The sequence below is a fragment of the Pseudophryne corroboree genome, unplaced genomic scaffold, assembly GCF_028390025.1.
Source record: "Pseudophryne corroboree isolate aPseCor3 unplaced genomic scaffold, aPseCor3.hap2 scaffold_90, whole genome shotgun sequence".
Taxonomy (NCBI): Eukaryota; Metazoa; Chordata; class Amphibia; order Anura; family Myobatrachidae; genus Pseudophryne; species Pseudophryne corroboree.
Window position 1 is genome coordinate 1927045 of NW_026970479.1, and position 19543 is coordinate 1946587.

General features: G+C 39.7%; 3 non-coding genes across 3 annotated transcripts; all 3 read right to left on the minus strand.

Moving 5' to 3' along the window:
- Positions 1 to 6227: 6227 nt before the first annotated feature.
- On the minus strand, positions 6228 to 6391 carry LOC135044923 (U1 spliceosomal RNA). Its single transcript, XR_010237459.1, has one exon. It is a non-coding gene; the product is annotated as a U1 spliceosomal RNA (small nuclear RNA).
- A 655-nt stretch (positions 6392 to 7046) lies between these two features.
- LOC135045192 (U1 spliceosomal RNA) lies at positions 7047 to 7209 on the minus strand. The gene has a single exon (XR_010237720.1). It is a non-coding gene; the product is annotated as a U1 spliceosomal RNA (small nuclear RNA).
- Positions 7210 to 7361: 152 nt separating this feature from the next.
- Positions 7362 to 7525, minus strand: LOC135045026 (U1 spliceosomal RNA). The gene has a single exon (XR_010237561.1). It is a non-coding gene; the product is annotated as a U1 spliceosomal RNA (small nuclear RNA).
- Positions 7526 to 19543: the final 12018 nt, after the last annotated feature.

Here is a 19543-nt window from a genome sequence, read left to right on the forward strand (position 1 = left end):
TGTGGGCCCTGCAGCACTACCTGTAGTTTGCATTGTGCGTTGGAAGGCACAAAGTAAGCAGACAGGAGAAGTCAGGAGAGTGCACAAGGGCATAGAAGGCAGCGGCTCAAGAAAAGAGAAGTGGAAACAGACAGCAAACTAGGCTGGAGAGAGACCTGAGACAAAGAGATCTGAATTACACCAGGTCCGTCATTATATTATATATACCTACAGTAGTTATATATATTTTTTTTATATCATTAATTATCATCTCTATACTAGCAGACGCAGTACGGTAGTCCACGGCTGTGGCTATCTCTGTGTCGTCAGTGCTCGTCCATAATTGTATACCTACCTACCTGTGGTGGAAGTTTTTTTCTATCTTCTTCATACTAGTAGTTTAGCAGTCTGCTGACAGTGTCCACCAGGTCCGTCATTATATTATATATACCTACAGTAGTTATATATATTTTTTTTTTATATCATTAATTATCATCTCTATACTAGCAGACGCAGTACGGTAGTCCACGGCTGTAGCTACCTCTGTGTCGTCAGTCACTCGTCATCCATAAGTATACTAGTATCCATCCATCTCCATTGTTTACCTGAGGTGCCTTTTAGTTGTGCCTATTAAAATATGGAGAACAAAAATGTTGAGGTTCCAAAAATAGGGAAAGATCAAGATCCACTTCCACCTCGTGCTGAAGCTGCTGCCACTAGTCATGGCCGAGACGATGAAATTCCATCAACGTCGTCTGCCAAGGCCGATGCCCAATGTCATAGTACAGAGCATGTAAAATCCAAAACACAAAAGATCAGTAAAAAAAGGACTCAAAAATCTAAATAAAAATCGTCGGAGGAGAAGCGTAAACTTGCCAATATGCCATTTACCACACGGAGTGGCAAGGAACGGCTGAGGCCCTGGCCTATGTTCATGGCTAGTGGTTCAGCTTCACATGAGGATGGAAGCACTCAGCCTCTCGCTAGAAAAATGAAAAGACTTAAGCTGGCAAAAGCACAGCAAAGAACTGTGCGTTCTTCAAAATCACAAATCCACAAGGAGAGTCCAATTGTGTCGGTTGCGATGCCTGACCTTCCCAACACTGGACGTGAAGAGCATGCACCTTCCACCATTTGCACGCCCCCTGCAAGTGCTGGAAGGAGCACCCGCAGTCCAGTTCCTGATAGTCAGATTGAAGATGTCAGTGTTGAAGTACACCAGGATGAGGAGGATATGGGTGTTGCTGGCGCTGGGGAGGAAATTGACAAGGAGGATTCTGATGGTGAGGTGGTTTGTTTAAGTCAGGCACCCGGCGAGACACCTGTTGTCCGTGGGAGGAATATGGCCATTGACATGCCTGGTGAAAATACCAAAAAAATCAGCTCTTCGGTGTGGAAGTATTTCAACAGAAATGCGGACAACAGGTGTCAAGCCGTGTGTTGCCTTTGTCAAGCTGTAATAAGTAGGGGTAAGGACGTTAACCACCTCGGAACATCCTCCCTTATACGTCACCTGCAGCGCATTCATCATAAGTCAGTGACAAGTTCAAAAACTTTGGGCGACAGCGGAAGCAGTCCACTGACCAGTAAATCCCTTCCTCTTGTAACCAAGCTCACGCAAACCACCCCACCAACTCCCTCAGTGTCAATTTCCTCCTTCCCCAGGAATGCCAATAGTCCTGCAGGCCATGTCACTGACAATTCTGACGAGTTCTCTCCTGCCTGGGATTCCTCCGATGCATCCTTGAGTGTAACGCCTACTGCTGCTGGCGCTGCTGTTGTTGCTGCTGGGAGTCGATGGTCATCCCAGAGGGGAAGTCGTAAGACCACTTTTACTACTTCCACCAAGCAATTGACTGTCCAACAGTCTTTTGCAAGGAAGATGAAATATCACAGCAGTCATCCTGCTGCAAAGCGGATAACTGAGGCCTTGGCATCCTGGGCAGTGAGAAACGTGGTTCCGGTATCCATCATTACTTCAGAGCCAACTATAGACTTGATTGAGGTACTGTGTCCCCGGTACCAAATACCATCTAGGTTCCATTTCTCTAGGCAGGCGATACCGAAAATGTACACAGACCTCAGAAAAAGACTCACCAGTGTCCTAAAAAATGCAGTTGTACCCAATGTCCACTTAACCACGGACATGTGGACAAGTGGAGCAGGGCAGACTCAGGACTATATGACTGTGACAGCCCACTGGGTAGATGTATTGACTCCCGCCGCAAGAACAGCAGCGGCGGCACCAGTAGCAGCATCTCGCAAACGCCAACTCTTTCCTAGGCAGGCTACGCTTTGTATCACCGCTTTCCAGAATACGCACACAGCTGAAAACCTCTTACGGCAACTAAGGAAGATCATCACAGAATGGCTTACCCCAATTGGACTCTCCTGTGGATTTGTGGCATCGGACAACGCCAGCAATATTGTGCGTGCATTATATCTGGGCAAATTCCAGCACGTCCCATGTTTTGCACATACCTTGAATTTGGTGGTGCAGAATTATTTAAAAAACGACAGGGGCGTGCAAGAGATGCTGTCGGTGGCCACAAGAATTGCGGGACACTTTCGGCGTACAGGCACCACGTACAGAAGACTGGAGCAACACCAAAAACGCCTGAACCTGCCCTGCCATCATCTGAAGCAAGAAGTGGTAACGAGGTGGAATTCAACCCTCTATATGCTTCAGAGGATGGAGGAGCAGCAAAAGGCCATTCAAGCCTATACATCTGACCACGATATAGGAGGTGGAATGCACCTGTCTCAAGCGCAGTGGAGAATGATTTCAACGTTGTGCAAGGTTCTGCAACCTTTTGAACTTGCCACACGTGAAGTCAGTTCAGACACTGCCAGCCTGAGTCAGGTCATTCCCATCATCAGGCTTTTGCAGAAGAAGCTGGAGACATTGAAGGAGGAGCTAAGACAGAGCGATTCCGCTAGGCATGTGGGACTTGTGGATGGAGCCCTTCATTCGCTTAACCAGGATTCACGGGTGGTCAATCTGTTGAAATCAGAGCACTACATTTTGGCCACCGTGCTCGATCCTAGATTTAAAACCTACGTTGTATCTCTCTTTCCGGCAGACACAAGTCTGCAGGGGTTCAAAGACCTGCTGGTGAGAAAATTATCAAGTCAAGCGGAACTTGATCGGTCAACAGCTCCTCCTTCACATTCTCCCGCAATTGGGGGTGCGAGGAAAAGGCTCAGAATTCCGAGCCCACCCGCTGGCGGTGATGCAGGGCAGTCTGGAGCGACTGCTGATGCTGACATCTGGTCCGGACTGAAGGACCTGTCAACGATTACGGACATGTCGTCTACTGTCACTGCATATGATTCTCTCACCATTGAAAGAATGGTGGAGGATTATATGAGTGACCGCATCCAAGTAGGCACGTCAGACAGTCCGTACGTATACTGGCAGGAAAAAGAGGCAATTTGGAGGCCCTTGCACAAACTGGCTTTATTCTACCTAAGTTGCCCTCCCACAAGTGTGTACTCCGAAAGAGTGTTTAGTGCCGCCGCTCACCTTGTCAGCAATCGGCGTACGAGGTTACTTCCAGAAAATGTGGAGAAGATGATGTTCATTAAAATGAATTATAATCAATTTCTCCGTGGAGACATTGACCAGCAGCAATTGCCTCCACAAAGTATACAGGGAGCTGAGATGGTGGATTCCAGTGGGGACGAATTGATAATCTGTGAGGAGGGGGATGTACACGGTGATGAATCGGAGGATGATGAGGTGGACATCTTGCCTCTATAGAGCCAGTTTGTGCAAGGAGAGATTAATTGCTTCTTTTTTGGTGGGGGTCCAAACCAACCCGTCATTTCAGTCACAGTCGTGTGGCAGACCCTGTCACTGAAATGATGGGTTGGTTAAAGTGTGCATGTCCTGTTTATACAACATAAGGGTGGGTGGGAGGGCCCAAGGCAATTCCACCTTGCACCTCTTTTTTCTTTTATTTTTCTTTGCGTCATGTGCTGTTTGGGGAGTGTTTTTTGGAAGGGCCATCCTGCGTGACACTGCAGTGCCACTCCTAGATGGGCCAGGTGTTTGTGTCGGCCACTTGGGTCGCTGAGCTTAGTCACACAGCTACCTCATTGCGCCTCTTTTTTTCTTTGCGTCATGTGCTGTTTGGGGAGTGTTTTTTGGAAGGGCCATCCTGCGTGACACTGCAGTGACACTCCTAGATGGGCCAGGTGTTTGTGTCGTCCACTTGGGTCGCTGAGCTTAGTCACACAGCTACCTCATTGCGCCTCTTTTTTTCTTTGCGTCATGTGCTGTTTGGGGAGTGTTTTTTGGAAGGGCCATCCTGCGTGACACTGCAGTGCCACTCCTAGATGGGCCAGGTGTTTGTGTCGGCCACTTGGGTCGCTGAGCTTAGTCACACAGCTACCTCATTGCGCCTCTTTTTTTCTTTGCGTCATGTGCTGTTTGGGGAGTGTTTTTTGGAAGGGCCATCATGCGTGACACTGCAGTGCCACTCCTAGATGGGCCAGGTGTTTGTGTCGGCCACTTGGGTCACTGAGCTTAGTCATCCAGCGACCTCGGTGCAAATTTTAGGACTAAAAATAATATTGTGAGGTGTGAGGTGTTAAGAATAGACTGAAAATGAGTGGAAATTATGGTTATTGAGGTTAATAATACTTTGGGATCAAAATGACTCCCAAATTCTATGATTTAAGCTGTTTTTTAGGGTTTTTTGAAAAAAACACCCGAATCCAAAACACACCCGAATCCGACAAAAAAAATTCGGTGAGGTTTAGCCAAAACGCGTTCGAACCCAAAACACGGCCGCGGAACCGAACCCAAAACCAAAACACAAAACCCGAAAAATTTCCGGTGCACATCTCTAGTGGCCATGCCATGTCACTGTGCAGGAGCCAGCACCGCTCACACACTAGTCCCCGGTGCAGCCCCCAACCCCCGGGACACCCGGAGCAACAAAATGTAGATTCAGGCCACCAGGCCACGCCCCTACCTATGAAACCATGCCTCCTTTTTACCATTGCGCTGCTTATCTGCGCGCACTGCATTACAATCTCCCTCGCCACCTCTCTGGGTGTCACCAGTGATAGTGACACCTCTGCCATGCTTGTAGCAGCTGGTCCTAAGATCTACGCCTCAAGCCCTGAGTGTTTGCCCTTGTGACTTGTTGATCATCATAGCAAAGCAGATGCTTACAGAAAACTGCAGGGGCTTAGATTGAAAATAAAAAAAATTGATGGGTATAAGATAGAGAGGAGCGGGTTCGGTTCTCCGAGAACCGAATTCCCCACGAACTCCACGTGGTTTACACTGGTACGAGGCAGGCTCGGTTGTTCCCGCCTGACTCGGAAAACCTGAACAAGGGAAAATGTCATCATCCCGCTGTCGGATTCTCGCGAGATTCGGATTCCATATAAAGAGCTGCGCGTTGCCGCCATTTTTACTCGTGCATTGAAGAGAGAGCGGAGAGGACGTGGCTATGTTCTCTCAGTGGAAATCTCAATATCAGTGCTCAGTATCAGTGGATACTTATTGCTGCTCAGTAATACTAGTAGTGTGTCTCTCCTGCTCAGTGTCAGTTCTCAGTAGTATCCTCATCAGTGCTCAGTATCACTGCTCATTGTCTTGTGCTGCATTGTTGTGCTCAGCATACTACAGTACATTACTAATAGTCCAGTGCTGCATCTTGCTGCTCAGTGTCAGTTCTAGTATCCTCATCAGTGCTCACTATCACTGCTCATTGCATTGTGGTGTTCTGTATACTACAGTAACATAGTAATATAGTAACATATAGTAACATAGTTTTTGAGGTTGAATAGAGGCAAATTGCCCATCGTGTTCAACCTGTTTTAAGTTGTGATGATTCTACATACTTGCTGAATAATGTTTTATGACTAGTTAGCTACTACAACTCATGTTACCCCCGGATTAACCATGTTGATATTTTAAGTATTATAACCTTGGATAGCTTTTTCATTCAGAAATGTATCCATTCCTTTTTTAAATCCAATTACAGAGTCCGCCATTACCACCTTCCCTGGCAGGGAATTCCACATCCTGATTGCCCTAACAGTGAAGATCATAGTATCTCTCCTGGCAGGTAAGTAGGAGTTGGGCCAGAGCTGTGGAGGATTGCTGCTCGGGCACCCCCTGTCAAGTGAAGGAGATCCAACTGAGGCAGCACAAGGGAACTCTCGAAAGAAGAACAAGGCTAGAGGAAGATCTGAGACAAAGAAATCTGACTTTTACCAGAGCTGACCAGAGGAAAGCACAAACACAGTCCCCCACTACCACAAATAATGCAGTCGAGTTTCCCACATTTGGGGAAATCACAGGGGTCAGCATACCCAGAATGCAATGAATGAACCTCACCCTGGGAGAACAATCTTCATGACCATGGTATCGCCTATGCAAAATAAGTATGATTTGGGATAGGGCTGGGGAGGGCCGCTGCTCAGGCACATCTCTGTCAAGTAAAGGAGATTCAACTGAGGCAGCACAAGGGAACTCTCATCTGGAGACAACAACTGCAGGGAGAACACATATTTTCAGATGAACATGGGAGGGCAGAAGGCTGCCTAATACTGAAGCACCCCCAAACAACAAACCAAATGCAATAACTAGTACAAGCATTCCTGGGGGAAGTTCTGCAGAAGATGGATTTGCATACGGTGATGTCATCCAAGCAGTGGGCCAAAGTTGGCTGGAACCCTCATCTGCATATGAAAAGAGAAAAGGGGTATGCAGGGCATGGCGGCCTTTTGCGGCGCTTGGATGACCCTTAGTTCGCATTAAACACCCCCACCCTCCTTCGGTGTGGGGCTCATGTTGACAATGCCCCAGCCCCTGAAGCATTCAAGCTGATTTCTTACAGCAGCTTGGCACTGTAACAGCTCCAGAGCTGCTCTGTAAGGCAAGTAAAAGGGTGTGTAGTTTGCATTGTGCATTGGAAGGCACAAAGTAAGCAGACAGGAGGAGAAGTCAGGATAGTGCACAAGGGTATAAAAGGGAGGGGCTCAAGAAAAAAGAAGTGGAAACAGACAGCAAACTAGGCTGGAGAGAGACCTGAGACAAAGAGATCTGAATTATACGAGAGCCGACCAGGGGAAACACAAATTATGCAGTCAAGTTTCCCACATTTGGGGAAATCGCAGGGGCAGCACACCCAGAGTGCAATGGGTGAGCCTTGCCCTGGGAGAAGCACCTTCATGATCATAGTATCTCACCTGGCAGGTAAGTAGGAGTTGGGCTTGAGCTGGGGAGGGTCGCTGCTCGGGCACCCCCCTGTCAAGTGAAGGAGATCCAACTGAGGCAGCACAAGGGAACTCTCGAAAGAAGAACAAGGCTAGAGGAAGATCTGAAACAAAGAAATCTGACTTTTACCAGAGCTGACCAGAGGAAAACACAAACACAGTCCCCCACTACCACAAATAATGCAGTCGAGTTACCCACATTTGGGGAAATCACAGGGGTCAGCATACCCAGAATGCAATGAATGAACCTCACCCTGGGAGAATAATCTTCATGACCATGGTATCTCCTATGCAAAATAAGTATGATTTGGGATAGGGCTGGGGAGGGCCGCTGCTCAGGCACATCTCTGTCAAGTAAAGGAGATTCAACTGAGGCAGCACAAGGGAACTCCAGCATCCTCTACAGACTAAGAGAAAAGGATTTACCGGTAGGTATTAAAATCCTATTTTCTCATACGACCTAGAGGATGCTGGGGTCACATTAAGAACCATGGGGTTATACCAAAGCTCTTGAACGGGTGGAAGAGTGCGTACGACTCTGCAGCACCGAATGACCCAACTTGAGGTTATCATCGGCAAGGATGCAGTGGCGTTAATGTTTCCTGGTGTCAACCTGTATTATTTCAGTAGATATTGAAATGAGGATGCATCTTGCTGCCTTTCCAATGAAGCAAGTTTAATTTAGTAATAGGTGAAAAACCATCCCTACAAAGATGTTAATCAGATACTTGGCTTTGTGGACACTTTTCAGAGAACAAATTTGTTAGCATAAAAATAAAGCCAGAAAATGAAGAGCTGTTTAATCACTCAATTGGATTTTTTTGCCAGCATATTTCTTTTTCTCTGCAAACCACTGCTAAATTGTGCTTCCTAGCTGTTTTTATAAAATCACTGAATCAAATCTAACTCTGATTACATCAGAGAAGGCCAGGTACCCTACACCATAACAGGGGTTTTTGAAATTTTGACTTGTCTACTTAAAGATCACCAAAATCTGATAACAAGGTCAATTACATCCCTGGGTGGGATTGAACCACCAACCCTTTGGTTAATAACCAATCACACTAACCAATTGCGCCACAGAGACACTTTGCAAAAGTCCATACTGACAAAGGCTAATAAGCATTCATCTAGAACGTTTCCTAGAAAAACTTTAAAAAGTCAATAATCTGGAGAGTTTTTGTAAGATGTTTCTTCCATCAACCAAGGAAGAAACACATTGTTACTTTCCCATGATGAGTGAGTGCTTCAAGATCTCTTGCACTTACATGTGCAGCAGAGTACTGTAATGAAAGCATGCTGGGTTCATAACCCAGAGGTAGGCAGATTGAAACTATCCTCTGCTATATGCATTTTTTTTTTGTTAATTAAAGTAATCCAAAACAGGGATTGATATTTTTTCTCTTTTATTTTTACTTAAAGTACAATAACTTTTACCATTTTAATATGTTTTAATAGTATATTGACAGTATTGTTTTCTTTCAAAAATCCACTTAATTTTCTTTACCCGATTATTAAAATGGTAATTGACAAAAACAAACTACATTGTCACCAGAAGAGCAATACAAAATGTACAAGTGATATATTAAAATCATCTTTCCAGCTTGAATTTCAATGATGCATTGGGGCAACGATTTTGTGAGAAACATCTTCACCCTTAAATAAAGATTTTCTTAATTCCTTACCTGTGTGCTAATTAGATATCACCTTGTTTTCACATTAAACAGACTTCCACATGAGAAAGCAGCAAGGATGCAGTGGCATTAATGTTTCCTGGTGTCAACCTGTATTATTTCAGTAGATATTGAAATGAGGATGCATCTTGCTGCCTTTCCAATGAAGCAAGTTTAATTTAGTAATAGGTGAAAAACCATCCCTACAAAGATGTTAATCCGATACTTGGCTTTGTGGACACTTTTCAGAGAACAAATTTGTTAGCATAAAAATAAAGCCAGAAAATGAAGAGCTGTTTAATCACTCAATTGGATTTTTCTGCCAGCATATTTCATTTTCTCTGCAACCCACTGCTAAATTGTGCTTCCTAGCTGTTTTTTGATAAAATCACTTAATCAAATCTAACTCTGATTACATCAGAGTAGGCCAGGTACCCTACACCATAAGAGGGGGTTTGAAATTTTGACTTGTCTACTTAAAGATCACCAAAATCTGATGACAAGGTCAATAACATCCCTGGGTGGGATTGAACCACCAACCCTTTGGTTAATAACCAAACACACTAACCGATTGCACCACAGAGACACTTTGCAAAAGTACATACTGACAAAGGCTAATAAGCATTCATCTAGAACGTTTCCTAGAAAACTTTAAAAAGTCAATAATCTGGAGAGATTTTGTAAGATGTTTCTTCCATCAACCAATGAAGAAACGCATTGGTACTTTCCCATGATGAGTGAGTGCTTCAGGATCTCTTGCACTTACATGTGCAGCAGAGTACTGCAATGGAAGCATGCTGGGCCCATAACCCAGAGGTAGGCAGATTGAAACTATCCTCTGCTATATGCATTTTTTTTTGTTAATTAAAGTAATCCAAAACTGGGATTGATATTTTTGCTCTTTTATTTTTACTTAAAGTACAATAACTTTTACCATTTTAATTTGTTTTAATAGTATATTGACAGTATTGTTTTCTTTCAAAAATCCACTTAATTTTCTTTACCCGATTATTAAAATGGTAATTGACAAAAACAAACTACATTGTCACCAGAAGAGCAATACAAAATGTACAAGTGATATATTAAAATCATCTTTCCAGCTTGGATTTCAATGATGCATTGGGGCAACGATTTTGTGAGAAACATCTTCACCCTTAAATAAAGATTTTCTTAATTCCTTACCTGTGTGCTAATTAGATATCACCTTGTTTTCACATTAAACAGACTTCCACATGAGAAAACAGCAAAGATGCAGTGGCGTTAATGTTTCATGGTGTCAACCTGTATTATTTCCGTAGATATTGAAATGAGGATGCATCTTGCTGCCTTTCCAATGAAGCAAGTTTAATTTAGTAATAGGTGAAAAACCATCCCTACAAAGATGTTAATCAGATACTTGGCTTTGTGGACACTTTTCAGAGAACAAATTTGTTATCATAAAAATAAAGCCAGAAAATGAAGAGCTGTTTAATCACTCAATTGTATTTTTCTGCCAGCATTTTTCTTTTTCTCTGCAACCCACTGCTAAATTGTGCTTCCTAGCTGTTTTTTTATAAAATCACTTAATCAAATCTAACTCTAATTACATCAGAGAAGGCCAGGTACCCTACACCATAAGAGGGGGTTTGCAATTTTGACTTGTCTACTTAAATATCACCAAAATCTGATCACAAGGTCAATTACGTCCCTGGGTGGGATTGAACCACCAACCTTTTGATTAATAGCTGAACACACTAACCGATTGCGCCACAGAGACACTTTGCAAAAAGAATATACTGACAAAGACTAATAAGCATTCATCTAGAACGTTTCCTAGAAAAACTTTAAAAAGTCAATAATCTGGAGAGTTTTTGTAAGATGTTTCTTCCAGCAACCAATGAAGAAACACATTGGTACTTTCGCATGATGAGTGAGTGCTTCAGGATCTCTTGCACTTACATGTGCAGCAGAGTACTGCAATGGAAGCATGCTGGGCCCATAACCCAGAGGTAGGCAGATTGAAACTATCCTTTGCTATATGCATTTTTTTTTTGTTCATTAAAGTAATCCAAAACTGGGATTGATATTTTAGCTTTTATTTTTACTTAAAGTACAATAACTTTTACCATTTTAATTTGTTTTAATAGTATATTGACAGTATTGTTTTCTTTCAAAAATCCACTTAATTTTCTTTACCCTATTATTAAAATGGTAATTGACAAAAACAAACTACATTGTCACCAGAAGAGCAATACAAAATGTACAAGTGATATATTAAAATCATCTTTCCAGCTTGAATTTCAATGATGCATTGGGGCAATGATTTTGTGAGAAACATCTTTACCCTTAAATAAAGATTTTCTTAATTCCTTACCTGTGTGCTAATTAGATATCACCTTGTTTTCACATTAAACAGACTTCCACATGAGAAAGCAGCAAGGATGCAGTGGCGTTAATGTTTCCTGGTGTCAACCTGTATTATTTCAGTAGATATTGAAATGAGGATGCATCTTGCTGCCTTTCCAATGAAGCAAGTTTAATTTAGTAATAGGTGAAAAACCATCCCAGCAAATATGTTAATCAGATACTTGGCTTTGTGGACACTTTTCAGAGAACAAATTTGTTATCATAAAAATAAAGCCAGAAAATGAAGAGCTGTTTAATCACTCAATTGTATTTGTCTGCCAGCATTTTTCTTTTTCTCTGCAACCCACTGCTAAATTGTGTTTCCTAGCTGTTTTTTTATAAAATCACTTAATCAAATCTAACTCTGATTACATCAGAGAAGGCCAGGTACCCTACACCATAAGAGGGGGTTTGCAATTTTGACTTGTCTACTTAAATATCACCAAAATCTGATCACAAGGTCAATTACGTCCCTGGGTGGGATTGAACCACCAACCTTTTGATTAATAGCTGAACACACTAACCGATTGCGCCACAGAGACACTTTGCAAAAAGAATATACTGACAAAGACTAATAAGCATTCATCTAGAACGTTTCCTAGAAAAACTTTAAAAAGTCAATAATCTGGAGAGTTTTTGTAAGATGTTTCTTCCAGCAACCAATGAAGAAACACATTGGTACTTTCGCATGATGAGTGAGTGCTTCAGGATCTCTTGCACTTACATGTGCAGCAGAGTACTGCAATGGAAGCATGCTGGGCCCATAACCCAGAGGTAGGCAGATTGAAACTATCCTTTGCTATATGCATTTTTTTTTTGTTCATTAAAGTAATCCAAAACTGGGATTGATATTTTAGCTTTTATTTTTACTTAAAGTACAATAACTTTTACCATTTTAATTTGTTTTAATAGTATATTGACAGTATTGTTTTCTTTCAAAAATCCACTTAATTTTCTTTACCCTATTATTAAAATGGTAATTGACAAAAACAAACTACATTGTCACCAGAAGAGCAATACAAAATGTACAAGTGATATATTAAAATCATCTTTCCAGCTTGAATTTCAATGATGCATTGGGGCAATGATTTTGTGAGAAACATCTTTACCCTTAAATAAAGATTTTCTTAATTCCTTACCTGTGTGCTAATTAGATATCACCTTGTTTTCACATTAAACAGACTTCCACATGAGAAAGCAGCAAGGATGCAGTGGCGTTAATGTTTCCTGGTGTCAACCTGTATTATTTCAGTAGATATTGAAATGAGGATGCATCTTGCTGCCTTTCCAATGAAGCAAGTTTAATTTAGTAATAGGTGAAAAACCATCCCTACAAATATGTTAATCAGATACTTGGCTTTGTGGACACTTTTCAGAGAACAAATTAGTTAGCATAAAAATAAAGCCAGAAAATGAAGAGCTGTTTAATCACTCAATTGGATTTTTTGCCAGCATATTTCTTTTTCTCTGCAACCCACTGCTAAATTGTGCTTCCTAGCTGTTTTTATAAAATCACTGAATCAAATCTAACTCTGATTACATCAGAGAAGGCCAGGTACCCTACACCATAACAGGGGGTTTGAAATTTTGACTTGTCTGCTTAAAGATCACCAAAATCTGATAACAAGGTCAATTAAGTCCCTGGGTGGGATTGAACCACCAACCTTTTGGTTAATAGCCTTACACACTAACTGATTGCGCCACAGCGACACTTTGCAAAAGTACTTACTGACAAAGGCTAATAAGCATTCATCTAGAACGATTCCTAGAAACATTTTAAAAAGTCAATAATGTGGAGAGTTTTTGTAAGATGTTTCTTCCATCAACCAATGAAGAAACACATTGGTACTTTCCCATGATGAGTGAGTGCTTCAGGATCTCTTGCACTTACATGTGCAGCAGAGTACTGTAATGGAAGCATGCTGGGTCCATAACCCAGAGGTAGGCAGATTGAAACTATCCTCTGCTATATGCATTTTTTTTTGTTCATTAAAGTAATCCAAAACTGGTATTGATATTTTAGCTTTTATTTTTACTTAAAGTACAATAACTTTTACCATTTTAATTTGTTTTAATAGTATATTGACAGTATTGTTTTCTTTCAAAAATCCAATTAATTTTCTTTACCCGATTATTAAAATGGTAACTGACAAAAACAAACTACATTGTCACCAGAAGAGCAATACAAAATGTACAAGTGATATATTAAAATCATCTTTCCAGCTTGAATTTCAATGATGCATTGGGGCAACGATTTTGTGAGAAACATCTTCACCCTTAAATAAAGATTTTCTTAATTCCTTACCTGTGTGCTAATTAGATATCACCTTGTTTTCACATTAAACAGACTTCCACATGAGAAAGCAGCAAGGATGCAGTGGCGTTAATGTTTCCTGGTGTCAACCTGTATTATTTCAGTAGATATTGAAATGAGGATGCATCTTGCTGCCTTTCCAATGAAGCAAGTTTAATTTAGTAATAGGTGAAAAACCATCCCTACAAAGGTGTTAATCAGAGACTTGGCTTTGTGGACACTTTTCAGAGAACAAATTTGTTATCATAAAAATAAAGCCAGAAAATGAAGAGCTGTTTAATCACTCAATTGTATTTTTCTGCCAGCATTTTTCTTTTTCTCTGCAACCCACTGCTAAATTGTGCTTCCTAGCTGTTTTTTTATAAAATCACTTAATCAAATCTAACTCTGATTACATCAGAGAAGGCCAGGTACCCTACACCATAAGAGGGGGTTTGCAATTTTGACTTGTCTACTTAAATATCACCAAAATCTGATCACAAGGTCAATTACGTCCCTGGGTGGGATTGAACCACCAACCTTTTGATTAATAGCTGAACACACTAACCGATTGCGCCACAGAGACACTTTGCAAAAAGCATATACTGACAAAGACTAATAAGCATTCATCTAGAACGTTTCCTAGAAAAACTTTAAAAAGTCAATAATCTGGAGAGTTTTTGTAAGATGTTTCTTCCAGCAACCAATGAAGAAACACATTGGTACTTTCGCATGATGAGTGAGTGCTTCAGGATCTCTTGCACTTACATGTGCAGCAGAGTACTGCAATGGAAGCATGCTGGGCCCATAACCCAGAGGTAGGCAGATTGAAACTATCCTTTGCTATATGCATTTTTTTTTTGTTCATTAAAGTAATCCAAAACTGGGATTGATATTTTAGCTTTTATTTTTACTTAAAGTACAATAACTTTTACCATTTTAATTTGTTTTAATAGTATATTGACAGTATTGTTTTCTTTCAAAAATCCACTTAATTTTCTTTACCCTATTATTAAAATGGTAATTGACAAAAACAAACTACATTGTCACCAGAAGAGCAATACAAAATGTACAAGTGATATATTAAAATCATCTTTCCAGCTTGAATTTCAATGATGCATTGGGGCAATGATTTTGTGAGAAACATCTTTACCCTTAAATAAAGATTTTCTTAATTCCTTACCTGTGTGCTAATTAGATATCACCTTGTTTTCACATTAAACAGACTTCCACATGAGAAAGCAGCAAGGATGCAGTGGCGTTAATGTTTCCTGGTGTCAACCTGTATTATTTCAGTAGATATTGAAATGAGGATGCATCTTGCTGCCTTTCCAATGAAGCAAGTTTAATTTAGTAATAGGTGAAAAACCATCCCTACAAATATGTTAATCAGATACTTGGCTTTGTGGACACTTTTCAGAGAACAAATTAGTTAGCATAAAAATAAAGCCAGAAAATGAAGAGCTGTTTAATCACTCAATTGGATTTTTCTGCCAGCATATTTCTTTTTCTCTGCAACCCACTGCTAAATTGTGCTTCCTAGCTGTTTTTATAAAATCACTGAATCAAATCTAACTCTGATTACATCAGAGAAGGCCAGGTACCCTACACCATAACAGGGGGTTTGAAATTTTGACTTGTCTGCTTAAAGATCACCAAAATCTGATAACAAGGTCAATTAAGTCCCTGGGTGGGATTGAACCACCAACCTTTTGGTTAATAGCCTTACACACTAACTGATTGCGCCACAGCGACACTTTGCAAAAGTACTTACTGACAAAGGCTAATAAGCATTCATCTAGAACGATTCCTAGAAACATTTTAAAAAGTCAATAATGTGGAGAGTTTTTGTAAGATGTTTCTTCCATCAACCAATGAAGAAACACATTGGTACTTTCCCATGATGAGTGAGTGCTTCAGGATCTCTTGCACTTACATGTGCAGCAGAGTACTGTAATGGAAGCATGCTGGGTCCATAACCCAGAGGTAGGCAGATTGAAACTATCCTCTGCTATATGCATTTTTTTTTGTTCATTAAAGTAATCCAAAACTGGGATTGATATTTTAGCTTTTATTTTTACTTAAAGTACAATAACTTTTACCATTTTAATTTGTTTTAATAGTATATTGACAGTATTGTTTTCTTTCAAAAATCCAATTAATTTTCTTTACCCGATTATTAAAATGGTAACTGACAAAAACAAACTACATTGTCACCAGAAGAGCAATACAAAATGTACAAGTGATATATTAAAATCATCTTTCCAGCTTGAATTTCAATGATGCATTGGGGCAACGATTTTGTGAGAAACATCTTCACCCTTAAATAAAGATTTTCTTAATTCCTTACCTGTGTGCTAATTAGATATCACCTTGTTTTCACATTAAACAGACTTCCACATGAGAAAGCAGCAAGGATGCAGTGGCGTTAATGTTTCCTGGTGTCAACCTGTATTATTTCAGTAGATATTGAAATGAGGATGCATCTTGCTGCCTTTCCAATGAAGCAAGTTTAATTTAGTAATAGGTGAAAAATCATCCCTACAAAGGTGTTAATCAGAGACTTGGCTTTGTGGACACTTTTCAGAGAACAAATTTGTTAGCATAAAAATAAAGCCAGAAAATGAAGAGCTGTTTAATCACTCAATTGGATTTTTTTGATAGCATATTTCTTTTTCTCTGCAACCCACTGCTAAATTGTGCTTCCTAGCTGTTTTTATAAAATCACTGAATCAAATCTAACTCTGATTACATCAGAGAAGGCCAGGTACCCTACACCATAACAGGGGTTTTCGAAATTTTGACTTGTCTACTTAAAGATCAACAAAATCTGATAACAAGGTCCATTATGTCCCTGGGTGGGATTGAACCACCAACCTTTTGGTTAATAGCTGTACACACTAACTGATTGCGCCACAGCGACACTTTGCAAAAGTACATACTGACAAAGGCTAATAAGCATTCATCTAGAACGTTTCCTATAAAACTTTAAATAGTCAATAATCTGGAGAGTTTTTGTAAGATGTTTCTTCCATCAACCAATGAAGAAACACATTGGTACTTTCCCATGATGAGTGAGTGCTTCAGGATCTCTTGCACTTACATGTGCAGCAGAGTACTGTTATGAAAGCATGCTGGGTCCATAACCCAGAGGTAGGCAGATTGAAACTATCCTCTGCTATATACATTTTTTTTTTGTTAATTAAAGTAATCCAAAACTGGGATTGATATTTTTGCTCTTTTATTTTTACTTAAAGTACAATAACTTTTACCATTTTAATTTGTTTTAATAGTATATTGACAGTATTGTTTTCTTTCAAAAATCCAATTAATTTTCTTTACCCGATTTTTAAAATGGTAATTGACAAAAACAAACTACATTGTCACCAGAAGAGCAATACAAAATGTACAAGTGATATATTAAAATCATCTTTCCAGCTTGAATTTCAATGATGCATTGGGGCAACGATTTTGTGAGAAACATCTTCACCCTTAAATAAAGATTTTCTTAATTCCTTACCTGTGTGCTAATTAGATATCACCTTGTTTTCACATTAAACAGACTTCCACATGAGAAAACAGCAAAGATGCAGTGGCGTTAATGTTTCCTGGTGTCAACCTGTATTATTTCCGTAGATATTGAAATGAGGATGCATCTTGCTGCCTTTCCAATGAAGCAAGTTTAATTTAGTAATAGGTGAAAAACCATCCCTACAAAAATGTTAATCAGATACTTGGCTTTGTGGACACTTTTCAGAGAACAAATTTGTTATCATAAAAATAAAGCCAGAAAATGAAGAGCTGTTTAATCACTCAATTGGATTTTTCTGCCAGCATTTTTCTTTTTCTCTGCAACCCACTGCTAAATTGTGCTTCCTAGCTGTTTTTTTATAAAATCACTTAATCAAATCTAACTCTGATTACATCAGAGAAGGCCAGGTACCCTACACCATAAGAGGGGGTTTGCAATTTTGACTTGTCTACTTAAATATCACCAAAATCTGATCACAAGGTCAATTATGTCCCTGGGTGGGATTGAACCACCAACTTTTTGATTAATAGCTGAACACACTAACCAATTGCGCCACAGAGACACTTTGCAAAAAGTACATACTGACAAAGACTAATAAGCATTCATCTAGAACGTTTCCTAAAAAAACTTTAAAAAGTCAATAATCTGGGGAGTTTTTGTAAGATGTTTCTTCCAGCAACCAACGAAGAAACACATTGGTACTTTCGCATGATGAGTGAGTGCTTCAGGATCTCTTGCACTTACATGTGCAGCAGAGTACTGCAATGGAAGCATGCTGGGCCCATAACCCAGAGGTAGGCAGATTGAAACTATCCTTTGCTATATGCATTTTTTTTTGTTCATTAAAGTAATCAAAAACTGGGATTGATATTTTAGCTTTTATTTTTACTTAAAGTACAATAACTTTTACCATTTTAATTTGTTTTAATAGTATATTGACAGTATTGTTTTCTTTCAAAAATCCAATTAATTTTCTTTACCCGATTATTAAAATGGTAATTGACAAAAACAAACTACATTGTCACCAGAAGAGCAATACAAAATGTACAAGTGATATATTAAAATCATCTTTCCAGCTTGAATTTCAATGATGCATTGGGGCAACGATTTTGTGAGAAACATCTTCACCCTTAAATAAAGATTTTCTTAATTCTTTACCTGTGTGCTAATTAGATATCACCTTGTTTTCACATTAAACAGACTTCCACATGAGAAAACAGCAAAGATGCAGTGGTGTTAATGTTTCCTGGTGTCAACCTGTATTATTTCTGTAGATATTGAAATGAGGATGCATCTTGCTGCCTTTTTAATGAAGCAAGTTTAATTTAGTAATAGGTGAAAAACCATCCCTACAAAGATGTTAATCAGATACTTGGCTTTGTGGACACTTTTCAGAGAACAAATTTGTTATCATAAAAATAAAGCCAGAAAATGAAGAGCTGTTTAATCACTCAATTGGATTTTTCTGCCAGCATTTTTCTTTTTCTCTGCAACCCACTGCTAAATTGTGCTTCCTAGCTGTTTTTTTTATAAAATCACTTAATCAAATCTAACTCTGATTACATCAGAGAAGGCCAGGTACCCTACACCATAAGAGAGGGTTTGCAATTTTGACTTGTCTACTTAAATATCACCAAAATCTGATCACAAGGTCAATTACGTCCCTGGGTGGGATTGAACCACCAACCTTTTGATTAATAGCTGAACACACTAACAGATTGCGCCACAGAGACACTTTGCAAAAAGTCCATACTGACAAAGACTAATAAGCATTCATCTAGAACGTTTCCTAGAAAAACTTTAAAAAGTCAATAATCTGGAGAGTTTTTGTAAGATGTTTCTTCCAGCAACCAATGAAGAAACACATTGGTACTTTCGCATGATGAGTGAGTGCTTCAGGATCTCTTGCACTTAAATGTGCAGCAGAGTACTGCAATGGAAGCATGCTGGGCCCATAACCCAGAGGTAGGCAGATTGAAACTATCCTTTGCTATATGCATTTTTTTTTGTTCATTAAAGTAATCCAAAACTGGGATTGATATTTTAGCTTTTATTTTTACTTAAAGTACAATAACTTTTACCATTTTAATTTGTTTTAATAGTATATTGACAGTATTGTTTTCTTTCAAAAATCCACTTAATTTTCTTTACCCTATTATTAAAATGGTAATTGACAAAAACAAACTACATTGTCACCAGAAGAGCAATACAAAATGTACAAGTGATACATTAAAATCATCTTTCCAGCTTGAATTTCAATGATGCATTGGGGCAACGATTATGTGAGAAACATCTTCACCCTTAAATAAAGATTTTCTTAATTCCTTACCTGTGTGCTAATTAGATATCACCTTGTTTTCACATTAAACAGACTTCCACATGAGAAAGCAGCAAGGATGCAGTGGCGTTAATGTTTCCTGGTGTCAACCTGTATTATTT